The sequence below is a fragment of the Thermobia domestica genome, chromosome 2, assembly GCF_964235325.1.
Source record: "Thermobia domestica chromosome 2, izTheDome1.hap1.1, whole genome shotgun sequence".
NCBI classification, from domain to species: Eukaryota; Metazoa; Arthropoda; class Insecta; order Zygentoma; family Lepismatidae; genus Thermobia; species Thermobia domestica.
In genome coordinates, this window is record NC_137455.1 from 279,961,389 (window position 1) to 279,973,505 (window position 12,117).

The window sequence follows — 12,117 nt, forward strand, 5'->3', positions numbered from 1 at the left end:
GAAGAGGAATTGACTATGCAATGTATCATCTGCATATAATATTAAGCAAGTCTGGAGAAGTTTAAATAGTTCTTTCTTATTTCTTTATCAAAACAGTTATGTTAAACACTGGACTAAATATGCTTTAATACGTTGACCTAGCATTCATTGTTAGGTCCAAAAAAAAAAGGGTTAACCAGAGTACTTTGATTATATAGTACACCATATGTAACTTCTCTGTACAATACGTAAAAGTATTTGCTTTTCACAGATCTCCAACATGAAAAGTCAGCAGCAAAAGTATATCCTCCTCTGACTTTATAACTAGATTAGAGAGGATTCAGTGCTTTTGATACTGTCACAAACGCCTATCTCTCTCTGAGTTTTACGTCCCACGGTTATGCCGGTTAGGCTAAAGGAGACGGTGATGATGAGTGATGAATCACAAACGCCTAGACCAGCGTTTCCCAACCTTTTTCAACTTGCGGCACACTACGGGTGTAACTTGAATTCTCGCGGCACACTTATAGATATTATTGTTATTATTATTTGCAAATATAAAAAACCATGGTATTTTTTTTCTGTAATTACTGATCTCCTTCTCACAGAGATAAAAGCTTCATCACTGTTTTCCCCCTATGCTAATTCATTATACTTATTTTTTATTCTAATTTTAAAATAGTAAACAATTGCAATGAATTATAGGACTCAGATTATTAAGAATACGCTTTCTTTTTCGAAAACTGTATCCAACCTTTCATTAAGAACGAAGATCACTAAATAACGAACGAACAAACAAGTGCCTTATACTTTTAACTTTGCTGTTTTAACCAAAACCGGTGCATATTATTGCAATCACACAGCTTGCGATGCGTCGAGTCAAAACTCAGCTGTTGAACAAAGTGTTATTCTATCATTCACGTGCAAATGAGTTTTCTACGAACGTTCACTTGACGCGTACCTTACAAGTGCTTCCATTTCAGGTGTTAGTATGACTCTCAATTGAAGCGTAACATAGCAGCTAACCGTGGAAATGTGTACGAGCCGAAATACTATCTGCTACACAGTAATAGATATAGAATAATATATTACAATTACAGTAATTTTTTACATGGTAGAAATTCATAGTAATGTGAAATACAAAAATACATTTTTTCCCTATGTCTTGCAATTTGGCTCCTATAGAATTAATAATTTTGTTTCGATTTCCTCACGGCACACCAGTGGTCCATTCGCGGCACACCAATGTGCCGCGGCACACCGGTTGGGAAACGCTGGCCTAGACAGATGCAAACCAATTTAAACCTAGCATTTCAATCAGCAGATGACGGGTCCATTTAGTTATAGTGCGACACCTACAAATTTGAATTTTAAGTAGCTCAGAACTTTGTACTGTGTTTGTATCACCAAGAAAAAAAAAATTGTACTATTCAAATAAACGAAGGAAGGCCATTGCAAAATTCGAGCTACTTCGATTACTTGTACTGTGACATCTTCAAATTCGAATTTCAAGTTGTTCAAAATTTTGTACTATTTTTGTACCTTTTTTACCACCAAGAAAAAAATATATACAATTTAAATAAACGAGGAAGAGTCACTTCACAATTTGGCCACTTTGATAACCTGTAGTGCGACATCTTCAAATTCGAATTTTAACTAGCTCAGAATTTTCTACTATTTTGTACCTTTTCGTACCATCAAGAAAAATTTTTATTCCATTTAAATAAACAAGGGAAGACCATTTCATAATTTGGCCACTTTGATCACCTGTAGTGCAACATTTTCAAATTCGGATTTTAAGTAGATCAGAATTTTATACTATTTTGTACCTTTCTGTACCACCAAGAGAAATTTTTGTACCATACAAGTAAACGAGGGAGAACCATTTGAAAATTTGGCCACTGCGATCACCCGTGATGCGACATCTTCAAATTCGAATTTTAAGTAGATCAGAATTGTGTACTACTTTTGTACTAATTTATACCACCAAGAAAATAATTTACTCCATTCAAATGAACGAAAGAGGGTCATTTCAAAATGTGGCCGCTTCGATCACCTTTAGTATCAGAGTCATATATTATGCTCCATATGGGCTGGCGGTAAAGATTTGTTAAATATTGCACTCCCTGTTCGAAGGCAGCGGAGCGGCGATTATTGACTATTAGGAATTAGCGTTACCGACAAATAAAGTATTGCTATTATAATTAGATAGTTTGGTTACTTCAGCTTTCAGTGCAAGAAAAATAATATTCAATTTGGTCCAATTATTGTGAAGCGAGCATGGGGTTTAGTTGATTAAAATTTACCGTTCTTCACTTTTAACGCGTAAACCTACATTTTTTATGAGATCCAAACCAGGGACATACTCACACCCATAGATTGTCCTTTTGCATTGCGCTCCTTTGGGCTCACGTTCACTCGGGCTCGTGCTTACTTCTTTCAATTGAGTTTGCGCTCACTCTAATTCGCGCTCACTAATATTAACTGGGCTCGTGTTCACTTCTCTCAAATGGGCTGCGCTCCCTTCTATCAACTTTGCTTCCGCTCGCTTATTTCATTGGGGCTCGCGCTCACTCGGGTTCGCGCTCAATTATTGAGTCCGAACTTGAGACCGAGGGCCGAATTCGTGACCGTAGAGGTCGTGAGTTTGAACACATACACTCCCACTGGAAATCGAACTCCCGCAAGGTATGGGCTATATACACAAGCAATTCTCCAAAAGAATTATCTCTTTAAAAAGCAATCAGTAGCTTACATATGTTTTATGGCTAGGGGCGTATTTCTCAAAACTATTTCTGTAATAATCTTGTAACTAGTCTTGTGATACTAGTGCAAAACTTCTCAAAGTAAAGTATTTTATAACTAATATAGCATAAACTCATGACAAAATAAAGGCGTTAGCATTAGTATTTAAAAATGACTTAATATTTTTCTAGTAGTTCTACTTTACGATATTTTACGACTTCTAAAAAATATATTACAAGACTAGTTGTTATGAAAAATAGGCCTCAGATGCTGTCATTTGAGTGGTATTTACGAGACTAAACAAGAAAGCATCCGAATTACCCCGACAAAGAAGCAACTTAGGATCTTACATGTTCTTAATTATAAGTTCGCGTTCCGCCACTCGTTCTACTACTGCAATATCTCTATACACTCTTGTAGTGCTTTATCAAGACTTTGCACATTGCTCATGAATAGTCTATTGTCTGCTTCCGATTCTGAAGAAAAATGTGTATGGAAGTAATACTATTTTTTGCTTGGTTGTATAGTAAGTATTTCAACAAGATAAGAAGCACTCAAAATGCATAAAAATGCGCTTAAAAATGTATTAACATAACAGTAACATCGATGAGTCGAGATAACCTTTACCTTGAATATTTACCTTGCGGCTGATGCTGATTGGCAGTGTTGATGGTCACGTAACAGTTTTATTATACACTGCAGTAAAGACCACCGAAATATGCACACTTATTATGTATAATTCGCATGATATAACTCATATTCTTTTCCTATGAGAAAGCTTGCTCGGGGCTAAACGGTTAGTGTACACGACTTTGGTGTGAGAAACCCGAGTTCGTTTCCCGGCGCGAGCTCATGTGGTTCGACTTCCACGTTAAACTGTAACTCCACGTTTCAAATAGCCTGCTGAAAGGGACGCTAAACTGAAAATCACATCAATATTTTCCTATAACTTAGAAACACAAATATTAACTGCCTTTCCGCATAGTTATGTAAATATTTCTCCCCTCTCTTTTTGACTGTTTGGAATAAAAACAAAGAGAAGCATAGGATAAGAGAAAGCAGCGTTCCATGCGATTTTCTTTTTATGTTTTTCTTTTTTTTAAAAAGTGATGTCTAAAGTTCAGATAAGAAGAGCGGCCAATTATAGATCTTTTGTAATACCATAGGGACAGGTCGCCTTGAAGCCTAATGACTTGGGGGGCTCTGGAGGCCTTCCCCAATTCAAGGGAGTGAGCATAGGGGAAATCTCTGCTTCCGTAATTAAGAGATGAGGCGGAAAATCGGGAATGACAGGAAAAACGATTAACTTTCTTTTTCTACTTTCCCTTTCACGTAAACAGGGGACAGAAAGTTGTGTACCTTCCGACAAAAAAAAAAAAAAGTTAACGAAATTTCTAAGCATATTAAGTAATAAAATAAGACAACAGACGCCGTTGAAATAGATTACAAAGTGGAATTAAACTCGAAAACAACGTTATTCTAATCATAATCTTGGCACCTAAAAATTCATTCAAATTACTTCTCCATGCAATAAGGCTATTTATTATAGTCTACACGTACAAAGAATTTGCGACGCGGCAGAACAATGATGGAGGTAGAAAAATGAAAAATAAACTTAATATACTGTTTAAAAGAAATTATGCACTACAGTAAATCCATGACTTACGTAAGTATGCGTTCCTTAAGCTTTTACGTAACGTGAATTTTACATACATCGATTTTGTAAATTTCTTAAGTGTAACTTCGTAATATGTATATATATATATTGTATATATTTACGAAGTACATATTACTTACACAGTATTGTTATGCCTTCGTCGCTTAGCCTTCAAAATGATAAGGATATAAGAAGTGTGCGTCTATTTCCTCTTGCCTCATAAAGAGGAAACAACGCTGAAGATTAGTTTACTTTGAAATCTACGTTGGGACGTAAATTAGAAGCAATGGCTAAATTAGAGATAGATAAAATAAACCAAGACCAAGACTGAATCGCTTGTACGACGACACAAATACTAAGGCGGTTTACGAATTCAAAGCTCACGCAATTTCTTCAGAAAATTTGATACAGTCGGAGAAATGTTTGTACGTAAGATTAGTTAAAGAAAAAGACAGTCAATAAGCACTAAGTAAAACTCACCGGCTGTAGGTCTTACGGTATTTACTTGGCCATTTTCGCTCAAGGGAGTTCCTCTGGTGAGATGTAATCTTTATGTAGAGTCTTCAGCAGATCTACGATGAATCTTATATCTCATTCGGAAAACCACGTCAAGTTCTTTTTATGACTTCTGTTGCAGTGAAATTTAGCCAAAATAACTAATCGAAGGTTTACAGTTCATTTTGGAAACACCAAAATTAATTACTGGTATAAGAAACTTTTACTAGAGAAAGCACGCAAACAATATACTCCAATGCTAAATGTGGATTTAACGTTGTTATGTCATTTCCTTCTTGAACCTCTTGTGAGTTGAAGGGTTTCTGATGGCTTCGAGAGGAAATTAAGAATAGAAAAATCAGACCATAAACTTTGCACAACCAACGGCGCAAATCTGTCTTCAACATTGGGTGGGGACGGGTAAGACCGTTCCCATTAACTTTTTATTTTATTTTTTATTTTATTTTATTTTATTTTATTATTATTTTTTGCGATGTCCAAAATATTTATGAAACTGAAAAATAATGTTGTGGAGAATCAGAGTTGTCTTCAGCGTTGGGAGGCGGGCAGATTTGAGGCTTATTCTAGGCGACACCAATTTCATCTCACGTTCCTTTGTGGCAATCGGTCAAAAATCATCAAATTTCTACCCAAAAACACATTTCAAATCGGATTATTGGGGGGACAATCCCCCTCAGTTCCAAGATTGGAGGGGACAAGTCCCCTTCATCCCCCCCGGGGTTTGCGCCAGTGTGTACAACCAGGCACGTAGCCAAGGGGTGGGTCCGGAACCCCCTTCGGATCCAGAGATGAAAAATATTAAGGAAGGATGAAACAAAAAGAAACGAGAAAAAGATAAATCAACGTGAAAAGTATAAAGCTACAGCAAGCGTTTGGTTACTCTTTCTTATGAGAAGCTTTGTGTGGAGGAAACGGAGGGAGGGGGACTGAATGTCCTAACAAACTAATATTGATATGTTGCCAGTAAAATAGTTTAAATTGATCGATCACCTGGTGTGTAACCACAGTATTCCATGACCCCCAACCCTCTAATAACGAAATCCTGGCTAAACGAACGAATATATGTTGCCAGTAAAATAGTTTAGAATGATGAGCACCTGGTGTGATAACCACAGTATTTCGTCACGGACCCCCCCCCCCTATTGCGAAATTCTGGCTACGTGCCTGGTACAACGAGACGAGAGGTGAACAATTTTTCGAGAATGAAACAATACGATGAAATCTTATTTCTCGCCTCGAGGGCAACTCGGGAAGGAAAGGAAGACCCTGATGAAACCTACGAAACACGTTGTTGTTCATCTCAAACGTATATGGCGTGAGATCTATCCGGAAGTAATCATTCTAAGAAATTTAAAAAATCGTTCTGACTTTATTTTACCTTTCTTAAAATTTTCATAAGTGTGACAATCTTTAGTAGGGTGATGAACACAGAAACATAAAGGATAGTTAAATGCATTCATGTTCTTTATAGTCTTGGAACTCCGATGGGTACCACTGACCCATCCTGCCCCGTTTATAAGTTATTTTTAGTTGAAAGTCTCACTAGAAATGTGTGTTTTCCGTAGATTTTGAATGCTTCTGTCAATAAAGTTTGACAGGTAATAACTGAATTGTTACTTTTAAGATGGGAATAAATCCAAAAATCAAAATGTCGAGAAATTGAATTTAGTGATAGATTTTTTTACTCAATAAGCACCAAGTATGTATTGGAGTTTGTGACCTATACACTACACCACTATAGGGTTGCCATATTTCAAAAATGAAAATCCGGGACGCTACTCAGTTGCGAGGATCTTTGAAATGCTTAAAATGAAAAGAAATGTTATATACGGTACTAATTTACTTTCTTCCATTACATAGAGTTGTTCAGGTATTACGTAATCATATTTTTAGTCATTTTAGTAGACCTTTTGCCCCCTAATTAAGCAAACGTAAGCAGATAATTTACCCCCTCCCCCATGGTAAGCATTTTTTTCTCAGGATTCGTTACGTTTTGTGACTTTCAGAGTCTGTTTTAGCTCATTCAAGGTATGGTGTTTCCTTTCACTCCTGGGATTTTTGATTAAAATATTTCAGAAGCAAAATGCAGATTAAAACAGAGTGCTCAAGATAACAATAAGATTGAGCAGTAAAACCTTTTGTCCCTGGCTCTATGAAACGAATGCTTCGCTTAATGTCAAAGTAGTTAAATCGTGAACTTAATTAAATCCATGTTTTATGTAGTCAATTATTCCCCCCAAAGTTTGGATTGCCATACTAAGAAATTGAAGAGAATAATTATATACCTAATTCTGTAAAAGAAACAAACTATAATATTCTCATCCTTTCTTCTTCGCTGAAATCCGGGACATTTAAGCATTCCAAGAAATATTTTCTTGACCCTGGGAGGTAGATCTCGATTCCGTGACGGTCCCGGATTTTTCGGCACGAATGGCAACCCTACACCACTAACTTGTAGAAACAAGGTTCGAAGTAATGAAGGAGATAATGTAGAGTACAAAAAGTCATTTTGCCATTTTCCATTCTCTTCTTAAGATTGACGATTCAGTTTTAACAATGGGCCGCGGTGGCTCAGTGGTAGAGGGTTCACCTCTGGTGCTACGGGTCTCGGGTTCAAACCCTGCTCTCGCCAAGTGAACTTTGTGGTGGACAAACACCGTGTGCGTGGGTTTTCTCGGGGTACTCCCATTTCCTCCCACTTTCTTCATTCCACCATTTCATTCATTACTCATCATCACCGTCTCCTTTAGCCTAACCGGCATAAACGTGGGACGTAAAACTCAAAAAAATTTCAATTTTAACAATTACAACAGCTAAACTTACTTTTAAATTATGATGTAGCTAATTTGGTGCTCAATATTTTTATAATTATATATATTTGTATGAATTTCATTACTAATATTTATAAGTAATGTTTCAGTAAACCCATTATCATAAAAATTTGAATTGAATTATTTAATTCACTGACTTTTTTTGCTTTTAGAACTCAGCGCTAATAGTGCAGCTTTTTATGTTTCATTTATTTTGCAGAGAATGATTACTTTTATTTTTACAATATGCAATGAAGGAAATTCGTTTTGAACTTTCGTTCGAAATAGCATGAATATTCAAACAGTAAAAAAGACAAATAGAATATTTTTTTTAAAATAGAACATTGTAATTTAATATTACAAAAATCTTTATCAAACATTGTTTTTCAATTTTTTTCTCATGTATAATTCTTGACAATTCTCAACCAAACTTACAATACGGTAATTTTTTTTTATTTCTAAATATTTTAGGATTTATTTTAAATAAAAAATTTCATCCATTTTATGTGTGAATGGGAATGAATTTAAAACACTTATTGCGTTGCCTCTTTGAATAGCAAGGCTTACCCGTTGGAACAGGAAATGTTTGCTTCTAGGGTCCCCTGATTTATTAATTAAAGCTGACCCCAAATTTGTCAAAAATTTACTTGTTTCTTTACTAAAAACACCCATGGTTTCAGTAGCAAAAGCAATGAAAAGATGATCTTTTAATTTTGAATATTTCGAATGCTTTCGTTTACTAGCTGCCTCGGCTGCACTTCCTGCTTCCTCGCTGGTTAATGTTATGTATGAGGGTGCGAAAGTGTCTACGCATGTAACATACCACACTAGATTTTGGCCTCTTTTCCAGGGAATTAAAGTAATTCCGTCTGGTCTTTTGCCATCATCCCGTAACATTCCTGTTGGTTCCAAAATGCTAGGAATATCTATGCTGGCGAGAGTTCGCTTTACTATTTGGTTTAATTCTCTGTGGCGTGAAAATCTCCCACTGCTTCTAATGCAACTCAATGCATGAAGACCTTTAGCATCCATTTGATTCTGACATACACACGTGAATTCATGACAAATATTTATGCCAAGGCGTAAGGCTACACTTATTTGAAAGATATTATTTTCCATAAATGTTCCTATGTTTTTTGAGGGTGTAGCTTGCAACCATGCTCCGGACTCTTTCTTGTGAAGCGCTTTAAGACGGGCAGTATCAATAGGATTTTCTGAAACTATTTCCCTTTCTCTTATCTGATTTAATAATATGTCATCCCATTTCCTTTGTACTCCTTTCGTTATAAGTGTCTTTCCATATCTCTAGGGCCTCGGTCAAATGGGCAATTTTCACTTCATCAACTGAGTTATGTAAAATGTTGGAGACGAGTGAAACTACTCCATGGCACGAAGACAAAAAAGCAGGAAAGCTCAAATCAGATACTTTTCGTATGCTTAAACCACCTAATCGTATGGATAAACTTGCTTGCCTCCACTGACTTTCGTTTAATGTATAATTAATTATTGATTCTAAACCCCATTTCAGTAAGTTGTCTAGCTGAAGGACAACATATGGCCTGGTCCACGTTGGAGTGGTATGTAGAAAATATTACCAAATTCACTGACAATGTGGAGTTTGGTAATAATTATTTCGATTGTTGAAAGATATTATTACATTATTATTATTATTATTATTATTATTATTATTATTATTATTATTATTATTATTATTATTATTATTATTATTATTAAGAAAACTGACTTATACTAAGCTGGGAGAAAACGTACTAGAAATTCCCATCAAGCACTGGCGCAAATCCCGGGGGGACGAGGGGGACATGTCCCCCAATGTTGGACCTGGGGGGGACAGTTCCCCCCAATAATCTGACTTAAAAAGTGCTCTTTGGGATAAGCTTGATGATTTGTGTCCGATTGCCACAAAGGAATGTAAGATGAAATTGATTTCTCTTGGCTTTTCCATTTTTAAAAAAGAATCGTAATCTGTAATATTTCAAACTGAACTTCGTGCTGTAGTGCATTTAGTAGGCTCATCAATATGCATTAATTCCACTTTCACTACTTGCGCACAAATTGCAACAAATGCCAGAGGAGGATATACCTCTCTTCTCATGCTGAAAAGTTCTCAGCTGTAGGTACGGTACGGGCACAACTTCCGAGGAAATGGGGATACATGTCCCCCCCCCCCCAACATTGGAACTGGAGGCTCTTCCAATAATCCGATTTGAGAAGTGCTTTTTGCAGAAAAGTGTGATGATTTGTGTCCGACTGCCTCAAAGGAATGTGAGATGAAATTTTTTTCTCTTTTCTTTTACATTTTTAATGAAAATGAAGGCGTGCGACTGTCCGTGACGTAACCTGATATGAAATCTTATCTCCTTTTCTCCTCTAGGCCCTAGCACACGAAGAATATACAAACTATCCAATGTCAGTAGAACCCATCTTTTCAGTAAATGGGAATTTAATCTATTTGTAGTATCAGCCTAGGCATCTACTCATGCTTCGTAAGCTAACTAACTCTATAGCCTATGGAACCCGGATGTTCAATGCCGCGTTCAAAAAGCTCTTCACTGACTTCTATCCTTAGCCAACTGGATCCAGTTTCTACCTTGTAATCCTAGTTTTGCGAGATTCATCTTAATATTGTCTTCCCATCTGCGCCTTGGTCTTCCTAATGGTCGTTTTTCCGATTGGTCTTATCGCTAACACTTTGAAAGCGTTCCAACTTTCTTCCATCCTGGCTATATGTCCTGCCCACCTAAGCCTCCTAGACTTGATGACCCTAACAATGTTTGGTAAACCTTATAAATTATGTAGTTTCTCGTTATGAAGTTCCGTCATTCTCCATTCCCGTTCTTCTTGGGTCCGAAAACTCGTCTCAGGAACTTGTTCTCAAATACTTTCAGTCTATTTTCTTCCTTTAGAGTAAGCGACCAGGTTTCGCAACCATACAGAACAACAGGTATGATTAACGTTTTATATATTTTAGACTTCAAATTCCTCGACAGAATTTGCGACGACATGAGATTTGAACCGAATAGTAACACGAATTCCCTGCTTTTAGTCGACATTTAATTTTTTCGTGAATATGATTTTCGTCTGTTAATATTGATTCTAGATATTTGAAAGTATCCACTTTATCAAAAGAATTACTTAATATTTTAACGCATCCATAAATAATACCGTATTATGGTCCCGAATAATTTACCGTATTATGGTCCCGAATAATACTTCCATGTATTTAGTTTTCTCTGCATTTGCTTCTAAACCCATGTCCCTGCAAGCGTTTAATAAGATCTCTGCATTTCTTTCTATTGTCCTCCTGTCATCCCCTCTTAAATTTACATCATCAGCATATGCCATAACCTGGTGAATACCGTTCAATTCTAGGCCCTGGTTGCTATCTTTGATTTTCCTTATAACTTATTCCAACACAAAATTAAATAATAATGGCGACAACGCATCTCCTTGTTTCAGGCCATACTCGACGTGAAAGCTCGTGGACAAAAATTTTCCTACTCGGACTTTACTTTGGGATTCACTTAAACATGCCTTAATTGATCTAATTAGCTTTTTCGGTATTCCAAATTCTGTAAGAACGTTGTATAATGTTTCTCTCCTAACAGAGTCGTAAGCCTTTCTAAAATCAATAAATAGTTGATATACTGGGCTACTGTATTCCCACTTCTTTTCGAGTATTTGGCGAATGGTAAATATTTGGTCGATAGTTGATCGATTTCGTCTAAATCCGCACTGATAATCTCCAATCATTTCATCTGCGTATGGGTTCAATCTTGCTAATAGAATGTTTGAAAGGATTTTATAGGATGTTGACAGAAGAGAGATGCCTCGATAATTATTACAGTCAGTTTTGTCGCCTTTCTTGTGGATTGGAACAATGTTTGATTCTTTCCACTCTTGCAGCAATTCTTCCTTGTTGTAGATAAGGAGAATGAGTTTGTGTATCTTGTTCCACAATTTTTCGCCTCCAGCTAAAATTAACTCAGCCGGAATTTCGTTTACACCCGGATATTTGTGTTTCTTTACTTTCTTTATAGCGATTTCTACTTCTATTCGGTTGGGTTCTGGAATATACGGTTCTGCGGTGTGTATCTCCCTTTCTCCACGCACATTAGCTTTTGGCTGCGTGTTAAGCAAATCGTCAAAGAAATCTTTTCATCATTTTAAAATGCTATCTGTATCAGTGAGAACTGTTCCATCAGCTTTCTTTAATATAAGCACGAGGTTGATAGCCTTTCTTAAATTCGTTGATCCCTTTATACATGTCCCGAATGTTTTTATTTTTACTATTATCTTCAAGTTCCTTAATTTTAGCTTTCAAAAAATCGCGTTTCTTTGTTCTAAAAGTTTTTGAAGTTTCCCGCCTGATGTCTACGAAATTTTGTGGGG